The following is a 14,430-nucleotide window of genomic DNA, read 5'->3' as shown; positions in this document are numbered from 1 at the left end:
TACTTACCTGATTAACTGCAATTCTTACTTTGATCGTTCATTCCAGGACAATGCTGAAAGAAAAGCCCCACAGAATTTCATCTATCACTGCAAAATAATGACAAAAATTAAAGTCGTTGGTGGCCAGAGTTCCTTCCTCCATTTTCTATAAAACATTCCATGATTGCTATCAACATGGACTTTGCAGACACAATGTGATCCTGTCAACCACCTGTCACTCTGCTTGTGCCCTCAGTCAGGGCAAGTCTACCAAGCTTTACTCTTACAAACCATTCATTTTCCTGTTCATTATTGCCACTATAAAATTGTTGACCTAAAACAAAAAGACTGCCAGTTATTTCTCTAGCAAAAATGGGTTTATTCAGGATCAGTAGAGAATTGCAATTCAGGGTCTACAACAATGATGAGCCATGTGCAACTTTCCAGCACAGCAAGGGAAGGAAAACTCTCTTATAGTGGAGAAAAGGAAGTTGGGGGAGGGGGAGCTACTGTAAAAAAAAGAGTCTATAGCTTTTCATTGGCTGGGTTGTTGCCAGGAAAAAGAGGAGTCCTTCTTCCTGTTGGGTTATGTTATCTTTGCAGGGCATAAGAGTTCCCCTTTCTGGTCTCCTGACCCTATTTAATTGAGGTTTCTGTTTGTTATTTTTTTTATAAACACACATTTGAAATATAAACAAGGTTTTATTATCTAGGAAAAGGAAATTCTGCTAAAAATTGAAAGATGGCATAAATTATAAAGTAAACACTTATTTTATATTGAGCCCTCTGATTAAAAATATGTCAATTAAAATATCACTCAACATCTAATCACATCATCTGTAAGATTAAAATAAAGGTTTCAATGTAAGTCCATCTTTGAATTACTGAAATGCAATACATCATATATAGTATATAATATGTATGGTTATATCTGGCTCTGCATATCATTATTACTATCTGAATATAAATTAATGATATTAGTCCCCATCTACTTAAGTAATACAAATGCTAATTGAGCATACACTCTTCACCAGCTACTGTGCTACATTTTTCAGAATGAATAGCAAATTGTCCACATAAATTATCTTTGTAGGAATCACTATCCTTATTTGGGGAGACATTTCAATAAAACAACAGTCTGAAGAAAATCAAGAACATTTGGTTGGTGACATTACAATAGTTCATGTAGTGCAGGAGCTTAGGAAACAAGCAAGAAAATAAAAGAGATAAAGCAGGTGATGAGATAAAGCACCATTTCTTCCAACAATGAGGTTTCCTGAATTTCAGTACTTGGTTATACAATGCACTGACCTTAAAAGCAGCACCTATTCTGCTACTACGTTGGTTACAGACATTTTCTCTGCCCTCTTTTGTTCTGTTGTTTTAGTGAAAGGAGGTGAAATATTTATTTTATTACTAGAAAGTAGAATGGTCTCTTATCCCTGAAATCCCTGAACTTTGTCTTGTTTAGCAAAATTAAAAAGTTATATTTTAGTTAAAATATTAACTAAACCAAATTTTACTGTTTTATGTGTTCATTAAAAAAATAAGTTACTGATTGAAACATATATTTGTAAATTATAAAGCAGTAAGTAAAGTTTGTTTTAATTTAAAAATATACAATATGTTTAATAGTATGGGTTCTACTATTTAAATAATGCTCATGGTGAAATGAAGAATCAAGAAATCAACTAGGGCTACCTTGGTGGCGCAGTGGTTGGGAGTCTTCCTGCCGATGCATGGGACATGGGTTCGTGCCCCAGTCTGGGAAGATCACACATGCCGTGGAGCGGCTGGGCCCGTGAGCCATGGCCACTGAGCCTGCACGTCCGGAGCCTGTGCTCCTCAACGGGAGAGACCACAACAGTGAGAGGCCCGCATACCGCAAAAAAAAAAAAAAAAAGAAAAAAAACAACTAATGAATGAGGTGAAGGGTGTGGTTAATGGATTTTAAAAAATTCTCGGTCTTGAACTCATTTAAGAATGCAGTTTCAACATTTTTATATCCAGGGCCAGAGACTTGTGAAGCCCTTAATTAATTTGCTTATTCAACAGCTATTTTTTTTAGCTCTATGATGATCTAGATGGTTACTTTTCTTCTAAAAACTTGAGGAATACATAGAACCTCTGCTAACTTTCTAGGAGGAAAAGGATAAAGCTAACTAAAAAAAAAAAATCCTGATTTTTATTCCCTATACATAGTTTGATATTTGAATTATTTATTGTCAGCATGGTTTTCCACTCCATTTTGACCATTTACAATATATAAACATTTCTGCCTTTGATAAGCTGACTTACCAAACTAAAATTCTATCTAGCATCATATTTGTTCTGAAAACATCTTTTGTGTATACGTTTATATTTTATGGTAAACTCAGTATAAAACTTTTTAATTAAACAATTTGAACACATGCATGTGTATATATCAAACAATTTTCAGATTTTTGCATTTGACAGTGAAAACTGAATGTTGGTTTTGGAGAGCTCCATGACAAATGAGCTCTTAATTGTGCTATGCTTCATGAATTCTGGACTCCATTTAGATGGTACCCAGCTCCCTTTAAGTAAACTCAAATGAAAAACAGAAAGAATTAAGCAATTAATAGCCTGGTTATAAAAAAGATTGTCTGGGGCCTCCCTGGTGGCGCAGTGGTTGAGAATCCGCCTGCCGATGCAGGGGATATGGGTTCGTGCCCCGGTCTGGGAGGATCCCATATGCCGCGGAGCGGCTGGGCCCGTGAGCCATGGCCGCTGGGCCTGCGCATCCGGAGCCTGTGCTCCGCAACGGGAGAGGCCACAACAGTGAGAGGCCCGCATACCGCAAAAAAGAAAAAAAAAGAAAAAAAAAAGATTGTGATTTAACATTAATTGTAGTTAACATTATTAATAGTTTATTTATAAAATTTAATACTTAAAATGGCTATAAATTAGCTGTCCATTTCCCTCTTTTTAAATATGAGGGAACTGAACCATGTAGGTAGAGAGTATTAGAGACTATATGTTAAACCTATGTATTTTAGATCTAAAGACTACATTCATCACTATGACAATGTGTTGATTTAATATGCTTAGAAAGCATACACATAATAATTCACCTCTCTGTATTATTTGCCCATGACCACTTTATAGGTACCCTTCAAACAGCTTATACATATAACAGTGTTTATTTAACTGTACTTAAAGTGAATTCAATTAAATTACAGACAACACTGAGAAAATATTTTTGGCTCACAATTTCAATTTATACTCCAAAGAAAGCTATGTTACATGTTTTTCTCCCTCAAATATGATATCTTAATTTTCCTTTATCAGAATAATTTTCTTCTTATAACCAGTGTGCTTTGAGATGGCTATCCGGTTTGTAGCTAACGTATCTTGTTCATAGATAATTATTGTGTGGTAGGATAATTTTCAGGATTTATTTTTTAAGGCAAGAGTAACTAAGTAAGTCACAAATCTTATAACTTAAATTGACATTTAAACATAATGTTATAACAATAAAATATATTTTAAAAAGTGAAAACAAATAGAAATTATTTTGTTTATAATTATATTAGCATACGATAATGACATTTTTTAATTTTCTATTTTGTTTTCTAAATTTTATTAATTATAAAAATGTTATTCTTTTATGTCATTGCAAAATTGTCTTTCATATTGCTTACACGTAAATGTTCAGTCATGTCACTATATGTAAGTAGGAAGTTTCAGCAGTTACTACACACCTAGGATTTCTAGGTATCTTCATGTACTCAGCTATCCTGGCTTCCCGTTTTGTGATGTGTTCTAATAGTAATGTTGATGGCTCAGAGGTGAAACTGATTTAATCCAAAATGTCAATATTACTATTTAAGATTAGCCTTTTATACAGGATTGGTGTGTTTAATGCTACCCACCAATAATAGTTTGTTTCTTTGTACTGTCAGGTCAGGACCCAATGTAGTATGATTTGTTTGAAAAAGGAGATTATTATCTTACTTGCGTTTATTTCAACTGCTCCATGCTTCAAAATCTAGTCATTTTTCACACTTATTCAAAAAAAAAATTTTTAAATCCTAAACACTTCATATATCTATGCAAAGAGGAAAATAAAATAAATCACTAGTAATCAAGCACAAAATAATCTATCACATACTAGAAATTCCAAGGACTATTCTCCGAAATATAATATTAAGAAATCTAGGACCAGGCGCTGTTGCGGCACAGGGACCACTCGTTACTGCTACCGCCATCTCTGCTACCTCATGGTGGCCATCGGGGTTCACCTAGGCTGCACATCAGCCCGTGTGACTGTCTATAAGGATGGCTGGGCTGATGTGGTTGCCAATGATGCAGGTGACAGTTACTCCAGCTGTTTTTGCTTACTCAGAAAATGAAGAGGTTGTTGGATTGGCAGCAAAACAAAGTAGAATAAGGAATATTTCAAATACAGTAATGAAAGTAAAGCAGATCCTTGGCAGAAGCCAGAAATGTGGTCCTTGGACCTGGCTTCTCAGCAATTAGCCCTCAGAGGGAAGAATCGGCTGGCTCCTGGAGATAGACCAAAGCACACAGAGCCTCCCCACACCTTCAGATCAGCACCTTGCTGCCAGGAGCCTTCTCTAACTAGCCTTCCTTTGCAGTCTGCTTTGGCCACTTCCAATATCAGCGTGGGCATCTGGTGGTCTAGACAGGAGACACGGATGCTTCTCTCCATACTAGGTGAGGCACAGAATATTCAGTGCCTCCAGACCATACATCACAATGCAGACGTCTACCAGGCTGTGTCTAAGCAGATGCAGCAGGAAGGCTTCTGTCGCACCGAGCATCAGTGCCGCTCCAAGTTCAAAGTCCTGAAGGCATTATATTTATAGGCCTATGTGGTCCATGCCACAAGTATGGGTGATCCACCACACTGTCCCTTTTATAGATACACTGGATCACCTTCTCCAAAATTATATAGTGACTGACGTAGACAACTTAATGGAGGAGGCTGCTTGGGCCCAGCACTGTGATCAGAACTTGGCAGCCCCTGCCATCCCAGGGGAAGAGGGAACCAGCATTCTGGGAGCAAAAAGGACTCAGGCAGCAGATGATCAGCCTATCTTGAAAACAGTTAAGGAATCAGATGAGGATTGTCAACTGAGGATCAGTGACCAGATGAGAGAAACCAGTGACCTTGAGGACTCCTGGGATGAATCCTTGGGTTCAGGGTGCTCTCAAGGAACCCCCAGCTACAGCAACTCCCACCACCTTTTCAGAGGTGCAGCTGCTCCCTGTCAGAGCAACCCCATGACCAGACTGGGAGTGTCTGGTGAGTCCAGCCCCTGCACCAACTCCAGCTGAAACACTCCCAGGGTGGCCTCAGCACAGCAGCCTCCGGTCTCCTCCTCCAGAGTTCCTTTTGTTTCTGGTGGGGATGGGCCTTTGACCAGTGAGCCCCCTCCCAGGTGGGCAAGGTGAAGAAGGTGGTCAGTGGCCAGGACTATTGCAGCCAAGTTGGCAGAAAACAGGAGATTGGCATGAGAACTTTCAAAGTGGGAGGAAGAAAAATTGGACCGGCTGATTGCCATTGGCAGGGAGACCAGTGCTCAGCAGGACCCTGCCAGTGAGCTACGCAGGGATGCTGTGGTCGTGGTCAAACACTCAGCCACAGCAGTAGAAGAGGCAACCAGTGCTTTTCAGCTAGGGATTGAAAAGTTTCTTCAGAGGTTAATTTCAAACACCAAAAGTTAGTTGATCACACAAGGGTGTATTTCCTCCTCTGACAGAGGCCCGGGTCCAACAGCTACCTTCTGGTACCCTGGCTCCTTTTTCATGTCTTCAGAAAAAAAAAAAAAAAAGTGGATGGACCATTAAGGTGCAGATGGGTAAGAATATACTTGCTTCTCCAAGCATCTCCACTAGTTGAAAGGCCTTTCAGAAACATGAGAGTGGTGGCCTGGTACAATGGAAGTAGCCAAGTCCAAAGAGCTAGTTAGCCCTGGCTTCATCACTGATGTGCGACAATTTAGTTTACCTCTCAACACCAGTTTCCTCAGCTGTTAAAAGGGGGCAACCTACATACCTCACAGGGTTGTTGTGAGGATCAGATGGCTTAAATAGATGTGAAAGGATTTAAAAGTTTAAAAGCACTATACACATGGAAGTTATTAAAGCATATGACCTTGGCCGAGGTCAGGCTAGGGTGAGGCACAAGATATAAGGTGAGCTGACAAGATATAGAATTAAGGTTGTATACCAAGACCTCATTGCTTGAATCTCCTAGTTTAACTTGATGGCTTCCTGGAGTTTACAATCTTCATTTCTTTAAATCTCTCTTTAGCTCATTAGGCTAATATAGACACAACACGTATCAGTACATTTATCTCTTATATTTTCACTGCTGTGTCTGTGACATGCCCACTAGCAAACACTCAATAGTCAAACCATCTTTCCCTCCATTTTACTAGTCCTTAATCTCTTATCACTATGGATATAATTCAGAACTGACAGGGAGCCACAGTCGTGTGTTTTGGTTCATGTTAATCTTTGATATAATAAGAAATTGGCTGTCTTATAAAATATTACATGTTAGTAAATTATTTCCATTCCATATTTTTTAGGTTCCTTGATTATGCATAATTATATATCTTTAGCTTTGGTTTGCCATTTGGACATTGTGGAAACAATTTGGATTGTATCAGTTTCCCAAATGCTTTTAGCTAATTTTGTTCTTCTGTTAGCCTTTTTTTCCGTCTAGTATGTTACAGAAGGCAAGCCCTAGAAAACTTTTCTTCTAGGGAATTTTCCAAAGTCACTTTTTCTCACAAGATATAGACAGAAGTTCACCTCGTTAATGGCATATGATGGAATAGAACAGCTTTGGGAACAGTTGGGTGGTGGGGATAAGGATAAGTTACCTTAAATAGGTAACTCTTTTTAAGCACCAACCCTCGACAAATCCATCCCCTTTTCCCTCCAAAACACATACACTTCCTAGAGGAGATATGATGGTGTTGAGCCATGCTTCCAATTTACTCTAGAAGGGAAGCCATTTACCAGCCATTGTTAACCTAACTTAAAGCTCTTAGTGGTTATTTAGTACTTTCAGAAAGTACAAAAAGGAGACTTTGAATTTAAGAATTTTTCCTCTAATCAAGAGGCTGAAAAAATGTGCAGGCATGTTGGGAGAGGTTTTATTTTATATTTTGCCAGCTTGATTGCTTACCTAAATGCTGGAAATACCAATGCTGGAGAAATGGTCCAAACCACAGTGGGAACATACTGGAAGCAGGAATAGATGGCAAGCTTCTCTGATGAATGGGCGATTATGTTGAAGCAACATGAGGTAGAACACACTGGAATCTAGTCAGAACCCCCAGATTCTAATGCTGCCACAGTTTGTTACATTGAACAAATCACTTGCCCTTTTTGTGCCTCAGTTTCTTTATCTCTAAAATGAGAGGTTTGTACTAGATGACTTTTCTTGTACCTTCCAGTTCTAAAAAATTAGATGAATAGCATAACAAAAGGCAAAATGAAATTCTGATTACAATATTTTCAGTTACATCAGCGTATTAATGTATGTGAAATACTGGTAACAATTGTGTTTTAAGGAAGTGTTCTATGGTGTTAATATTTATGAATGTACTAGTGAACTTCTATAAGCAGCACACCCAGATGCAGATTCCTTGCTTTAAAGGAGCATATGTTTAAGGCACGGAAGTGGAGATATATATATATATATATTTTTTTTTTTTTCTCAGTTGTTTTAGGACCTTACATGGAGGGGTCCATGTCAGTTACAACTGGATAATGCTACTGTAGATAGGTAGACTTTCCAGAAAAACAGGAGAGGACTTGAATGAGTTAGGCCTGTACTATATTTATCTATTAATGGTAGCAAAATACACAGGCAGGGATTTATTTGAGATAAGAGAAGTGCTAAAGAGCAGAAGTCAAGGCGAGCTTTGGAGGTAGTAATGTGCAGATCTAATGGGCAAGAGCAACTTTAAGGTTCGGAATAAAACTAAAGGGAAAAATCTTTAAAAAGTAAATGAAAAAAAACAGGCTAAATCTTGTGAAGAGGAAGGAAGTTGTAATAAGGGGAGGCTGTAGAGAAACAGGTCCAGAAATCCTGTCTAAGCTCTAGGTTCAGCCGTGACCCCCTGTCAGTCTGCAGGCAGGTCACTTCACCATTCTGTACCTCAGGCCCCCTCACTTATCCAGTGGGAGGCTATCCCAGCTACCATGCAGGAGCTGTGTGAGGGCCCAGTGGACAGATGAATGTAAAGACAGATGTTTCCAGTGGGCTCTGTACTGGGCTCTGTACTGGGGGAAGAAGCCCGGTAGCATGCGAGTGCTGGTGAGTGAGGGGCAGGGGCCTGCTGACTGCAAGGGACACTTCAGGAGGAAGGAGGAGGAGGAGGATGAAGGCCATGGTACTGTGGTAGGAGTGATGATCTGCCTCAAAGTAAGCTCTCAATGTAAATGGTGCTGTGTATGCCAACCTCCCACCACCCTCTATCTCTCTGTTAAGTAATTTAATCCTAGTATGCATGAATAAAATTTTTATCTGTACCTTAAAAAGAAAAGAAAAGAAAAGAAAAGAAACCTAGTTAAAGAAAAATCTTCCATGAATGAAAATATTCTGCTTCAATAGAGATAATCTAACTGGGAAAGAAGTAAGAAGAATTCTTGGCTGATTCACACAGATAAATTCAAATTCAGATAAGCTAAATTTATACTAATCGGAGAAGGTTTTATGTCTATGAGTTAGTACCATTGAGATCAGGTGAAAAATGTAAAGAGAATACAGGGGTGAGTATTAGGTTATCTCAGGTCAGTTCCTCTAGAAATGTAGATAAGTAAGAAAATACAATGAAAAATAAGTAAGACAGGATTAATACTATCTCTGTCAAATATTAAATGTATTATATCTCCACAAAATAATTTGAAAAGTGGGGTACTATCATAAGATCAAATGATGAAACTGACTTGAAAACACTATAATAGTTCATATCATATTCAAGAATTACATGAAATAAAGAATTATTGATCAATAAAGAAGAGCTATTGAGTAAATGAGTTTGTGTATAAATATATCCATTATAATATAAATACACCCAAATTAAAACCAACTGTGTTACACAGGTCAATATTAGAAATGAATAAAAATTCAAATAAATAATAAAAACATTTTGAATAGTTAATTAAAAAATGTGAAGGACAAGAGATAATGTCAGCAAGATGGTGGAAAAGGAAACCACAGACCCTCCTTTCTACCATGAGGACACCAATTCAACAATATGTAGACCAATTTCCTTTGTGAGCAATCTAGATTCCAGTTAAAAGGTTCCTGCACCCCTGGTGAGTTTGAACTCACCTACACTGGCAGGAAAATCTGTGTACACTCTCACCATGTTCCTTCCCTCTGGGACAGTGTGATATGATCAAGAGGATCAAGCTGCTTTCTGGGGAGGAAAAGAGAACATTGGGCAATGTTCAAGGCTGACTTTTGATAGAGGGAGCTGCCTGAAGGACTGGTTTCTGTCTCTCACATCTCAAAACACTGATTGGCCCACCATACCCTAGATGCCTGGGGACCACTGAGAACAAAAGAGAGATGGCCACATGCTGCTGCTGCAGAGCACCTGCACTACAGCAGAGGAAGGCTGAGACAGCTCAGAGGCCACTCCCAGGAGGAAGAAAGAAAAGAGTGGAGCCTGTGTCCAGTGTTTTGGCTTTTTGAGGAATGTCTGAGGAACCAGTTCCATGTAGCCTGACTTGGGGTGCTGAGGGGACCTGACATACTCTAATACCTGCAGGCTATTGAGATCAAAAGACGAGTTGAGCAGCACGCTCATTAAATGAGAAACACAGTAATTAATATTTTATATATTTCAATCTTAGACTTCTTTCTGCTCTTAGTAAGACTAGAAAGAAACATAAAAGAAGAACATAGTAGTTGTCTTTGGATTAGGCACTTTAGATGCCTTTAAAAAATTGATTATTCTTTCACGTAGTTTTCAAATGTTAGCAGACAAGCATATAATACATTCAAATAGGGAAAAATTAAGATGAAATATAAGAAAAAATCATTTACAGTAGTTAAAATACTATACGTTTAACATAATAGTGGAAGTTGTAAAACATATTTGCAAATTCCTTGGTATAATGCCCATTAAGAGATCAGGTTTATGTCCCTTATTGAATTTACTGACTTGTTTGTAACCAGTAGAAAACAGCAGAACTTGTAATCTGTGACTTCCCAACATGCTCTTGGAATGCTTACTCTGGAGGAAGCAGCTATTATGTAAGAAGTCTGAACACCTTGAAATCCTCAGGCTGGGGAGGCTAAGGTTTGGCACGTAGATTCACAGACCCAAAAGAGCTCTTAGCTGCCCCAGCCAAGTGGGGGAGCCATTTTGGATGTCTGTCCCAGTCAACATCTCTGACTGCAATGATGTAAATGTCCTCAAGCTAGAATTGAGCCATTTGAGCCATTCATGAAACCTGGAGCAAAATAAAATGATTATTTGAATATGCTAAATTTGAGGGTAATTTGTCATGCAGCAATAACAGGGACAAAAATTTTCACATAGGTGGTAATGTATTTGGTCAATATATGTACAAAATATTAAAAGGGCTACAACATCCAAAGGTAATGGTGAATGATCTGATATTCATTACACTCAGATATTCAATCTTAATTTGTATTAATTTATGATAACATTCCACAATATGTTTTGTTTTGTTTTGTTGTTGTGTGATTTTTTAAGTACTTACAGCTTATTACAATTGTCCCAAATATAATATGAATTTTAAAATTAGACCTTGTAAATTCCAGTTTACCACACTACTTTTGTTACCATTTTCAGAGGACCAGTTTCTCCTATGGAAATCTTTAATAGTTATTGTAAGGATTAAATAAAGTTATCTATATGAAGCACTTAGCAGTGTGACTACTCTATAGAAGATATATTCAGTAAATAGTAATTATTAGTTATAATAATAATAAATCATACATATTCTCAGCACTGTGAATTATAAAGCTGAAAAACAATACTGATTCAGTTCATTATGTTTTAATAATATTTTCAAGTGATGCAGTAAGTGGCAACATTCTGGATAAGTAAATTAGCCATTTATTAATGCTTCTGTATAAAACTGATTTTTTTGTTGCATTAAATAGTTGATCTATACTATTTTAAATTATTTTTCAAAACTATAAACTTTTGATAAATTATATCTAGTTTTTCTTGTCTTCTTGGAGACAAGAACATGGAGAATTTTCAGTTTGAACACTGCCATCAGTGATTCTCTAATGGGGTAGAAGAGCTTCAGTTAATGAAATGAAAGCAAAGAAAAATTACAGCAGATAACTACATGATAATCCTTTCAAATTTTAGTGTTTTTTTAGCTATTTACTAGTTTTTACTTAAGAAAATTTTATAAAAAAACTTTTTAAAAAGTTTTTATTTTTACTCTTTATTTAAGCAGCTTTATAAATGAAGGTTTTCTTGTAATTTATTTTTCCTTTAACATAGATTAACTTTCCTGTAGACTGAAAAAATGCACAACCTAAAAGTTGAGAATTATATTTTATTTGGTGGACAATATGAGGCTTAAGCCCAGTACACAGGACTCTCAGCTCTGAGAGACTGCTCCGAAGAGGTAAGAGGAAGAGCCAATATATATAGGAGTTTTTGCAACAAAGACAAGGTAGTCAGAACTTCAAAAGATTACTGTTAATTAAAGGAAACCAGATATCTCAAGTTAATGGATTTAGCACTTTTCTTGGTGTGGGCTTAATTGAAATCATTCCTTTGATGTGCACCTTAACTATCTAGGCCCAGCATCCTGCTTTTCCCCATCCTGAATCCCCTCAGGGTACATAGTTTCAGGCAGCTACATTGGCTGAGGGCTTAGCAACAGGCAGCCCATTTGTCTCCATCCTGAGTTCCCTCAGGGCTCACGGTCCAGGGTGGCTGTAGTGTTTTGATGGCTGAAATATCCTTTGTTTACGATATGGCAGACAACATTTTTTCATTCATATCCCTTAGAGGAGCATGGACTCCTCATTCCTAAAACACTTGGATCTAGATTTAGTCAGCAAACCAAATCCACATTATAAGTTATATATGTATTGTAATAAATCTCTATCAGCTGTTTTTAAAATGATATATATATTTTTCAAATATGTGTAATTTTTAGATTTTTATTTTCAAATATCTAAATTTGTTCTTCTGCTTCTAAATTTAATGTGAGTAAAGTTTATTTTTGTGATGCCTATTTATGTTTATCCACTTCAGAGTAAAATAATTCTGTTATGAAAATCTATTTCTATCATTTCTTTGTTACATATCTTTGGGTATTATATTAACCACATTTTAACCAGTTTTCTCTATTTAAAATGAGTGTAGTAATATTTATTTTGTAAGATTGTGGTGAGTATGAAGATAATTAAGCTCTTTAAAATACTTAAGAACTGATAAATCATATGAACACTTCAAAAGTGAGGCTTTGATTAGTATTATAAATAAATAAATAAATATAAAATTATATTCCTATATCATATATACTAGTGGATCTTTGGGATTAAAGCCCTAATTTTTTTTTTTTTTTTTTTTTTTTTTTGGCCACCCAGTGCAGCTTGCAGAATTGTAATTCCCAGGGATCGAATCTGTGCCCACAGCAGTGAAAAAGCACAATCTTAACCACTGGACTGCCAGAGAATTCCCTAAACTTTCATTTTAATCTTATATATGTATATCCATGTGTACTCAACTATACTCATATATGTATATTAGATTACACAGATACTATTTGTACTGTATATAAAATATTATGTATGCATAATATCTATTATAAACATCCCTAATACTCTAATATTTACCTATCTATCTATCTATCCCATTCATGAAGCCCTAACCATTCTCATTTTATAATACAGTATTCACCAAAGTAGCCTTAACATTTCCTTCCCCTTGATCAAGCTTTAGACAAGCTTATTCCTATCTCTAAGCCTCTGAACTCACTCCTAGCCTCCACCCTTACAGAATCCGCAGGACATAAACCCCAAGGCCTCTGACCTCCCTCTGCTTCTAGAATTTACTTTAGAAAATTGCAAATTCTTTCTTTTCCCTTTGAGATGTAAATATTTTTAAAAGCTTCTTGCACATTTTACAAGGTAGGGTTGTCTTTTTCAGGGACCTGGAAGCCATCACTTTGAAATATAACCATCAAGGAAGACAGCACTCTTTTCGCTCAATTTTTGTGGAAGTGTAGGAGCCCAACTACAGACAACTTTGCCCAAATTGTGAAACTACTTGAAGTCATGAAACTGTCATGAAGTTACTAGACAGTTTTCTTTTCCTTTGGGTAAAGCCAATCAGCAAACACAGATGGCCTATGATATGCACACTCTAGCTCTTAAAAACACATTTTCTTTTGTTTTGACAGTATTGTTACTGAGTCCAAGCTGGTACTGCTCATCACAGGACAGATGAATAAATCTGGAGACAAGTTATTGGGGTAAGGAATAGTGACTTTATTTGGAAAGCCAGCAAACCAAGATGATAGTGAACGATTGTCCCAAAGAACCATCTTACCTGAGTTAGAATTCAGGCTTCTTTTATACTAAAATGGAAGAGGGTATGGTTGGTTGTTGCAAACTTCTTGGTATCAGAATCCTTTTTTCTTGCAGCTGTCCATGTAGGTCAGGTTATGATGTTCCTGTAATCCTCCAATAAGACAAATGTTATTCTCTGTTCTGCAACTTTTTATCTCCATATGAATGAAAAAGTGTTATACCTTTAAAGGTCAGAGCCTTGAGAATGCGCTATCCTGTATATTTTAGGCTATAGGCAACATTCTTAACTAATAGCAAAAGCAATGGAATACAAAGGTTAAAGTAAGAGAAACAAATCCAATATGGAGTCAGATTTGTTCTTCCCTATTACAGTATCTTTTTAATGAAATAAAGAGAAAAAGAAAAATTATATTCCTGTGTCATATGTAGTAGGAGATCTTTGGGAATAAGTCCAATTTTAATCTTATTAGCCTTTTGTTGGAAAATTATAATTGAATCAGTGTAATTACTTCTGATCTGAATTTCATAAAGTTATGACCAATTTTATCAAGAAGTTATAATAAAAATTATGATTAGTAAGCAGGACATCATGTAGAATATATTGCTAACCATGAAATTAATGGCCACTCCCAAACACCTTATCTAAAAAAACATTCTTCAACCCAAAGGCTTGTCTCAATCAGAAAGTATCATGCTTGTTTATATATTAATCTTGCTGTTTGTTACTATCTCCCTCATTGTCATGCAGATTCCTTGGAGGCAGGGACATTGTCTTGTTTGTTTACCAAGGTATCTCCATGCCGGGCCCAGGTGAAAAGTTAAGTAAATATGAATTAATGCATAAATGATTCATGAAATAGAATCTGGAAATGATTAGCAATCAAGTATTTGGAAGG

General features: G+C 36.7%; 1 pseudogene across 1 annotated transcript; it reads left to right on the top strand.

Moving 5' to 3' along the window:
* Nucleotides 1-4,325: 4,325 nt before the first annotated feature.
* Nucleotides 4,326-5,789, top strand: LOC308604909 (myb/SANT-like DNA-binding domain-containing protein 7; annotated as a pseudogene). Its single transcript has one exon. The product of its transcript is annotated as a myb/SANT-like DNA-binding domain-containing protein 7 (transcript).
* The last annotated feature ends 8,641 nt before the right edge of the window (nucleotides 5,790-14,430 follow it).

Source organism: Mesoplodon bidens (assembly GCF_964165515.1).
Source record: "Mesoplodon bidens genome assembly, chromosome: 17".
In the NCBI taxonomy this organism is placed as follows: domain Eukaryota; kingdom Metazoa; phylum Chordata; class Mammalia; order Artiodactyla; family Ziphiidae; genus Mesoplodon; species Mesoplodon bidens.
Note: the sequence above shows the minus strand (reverse complement) of the source record. Positions and strands in the feature narration are given on the sequence as shown.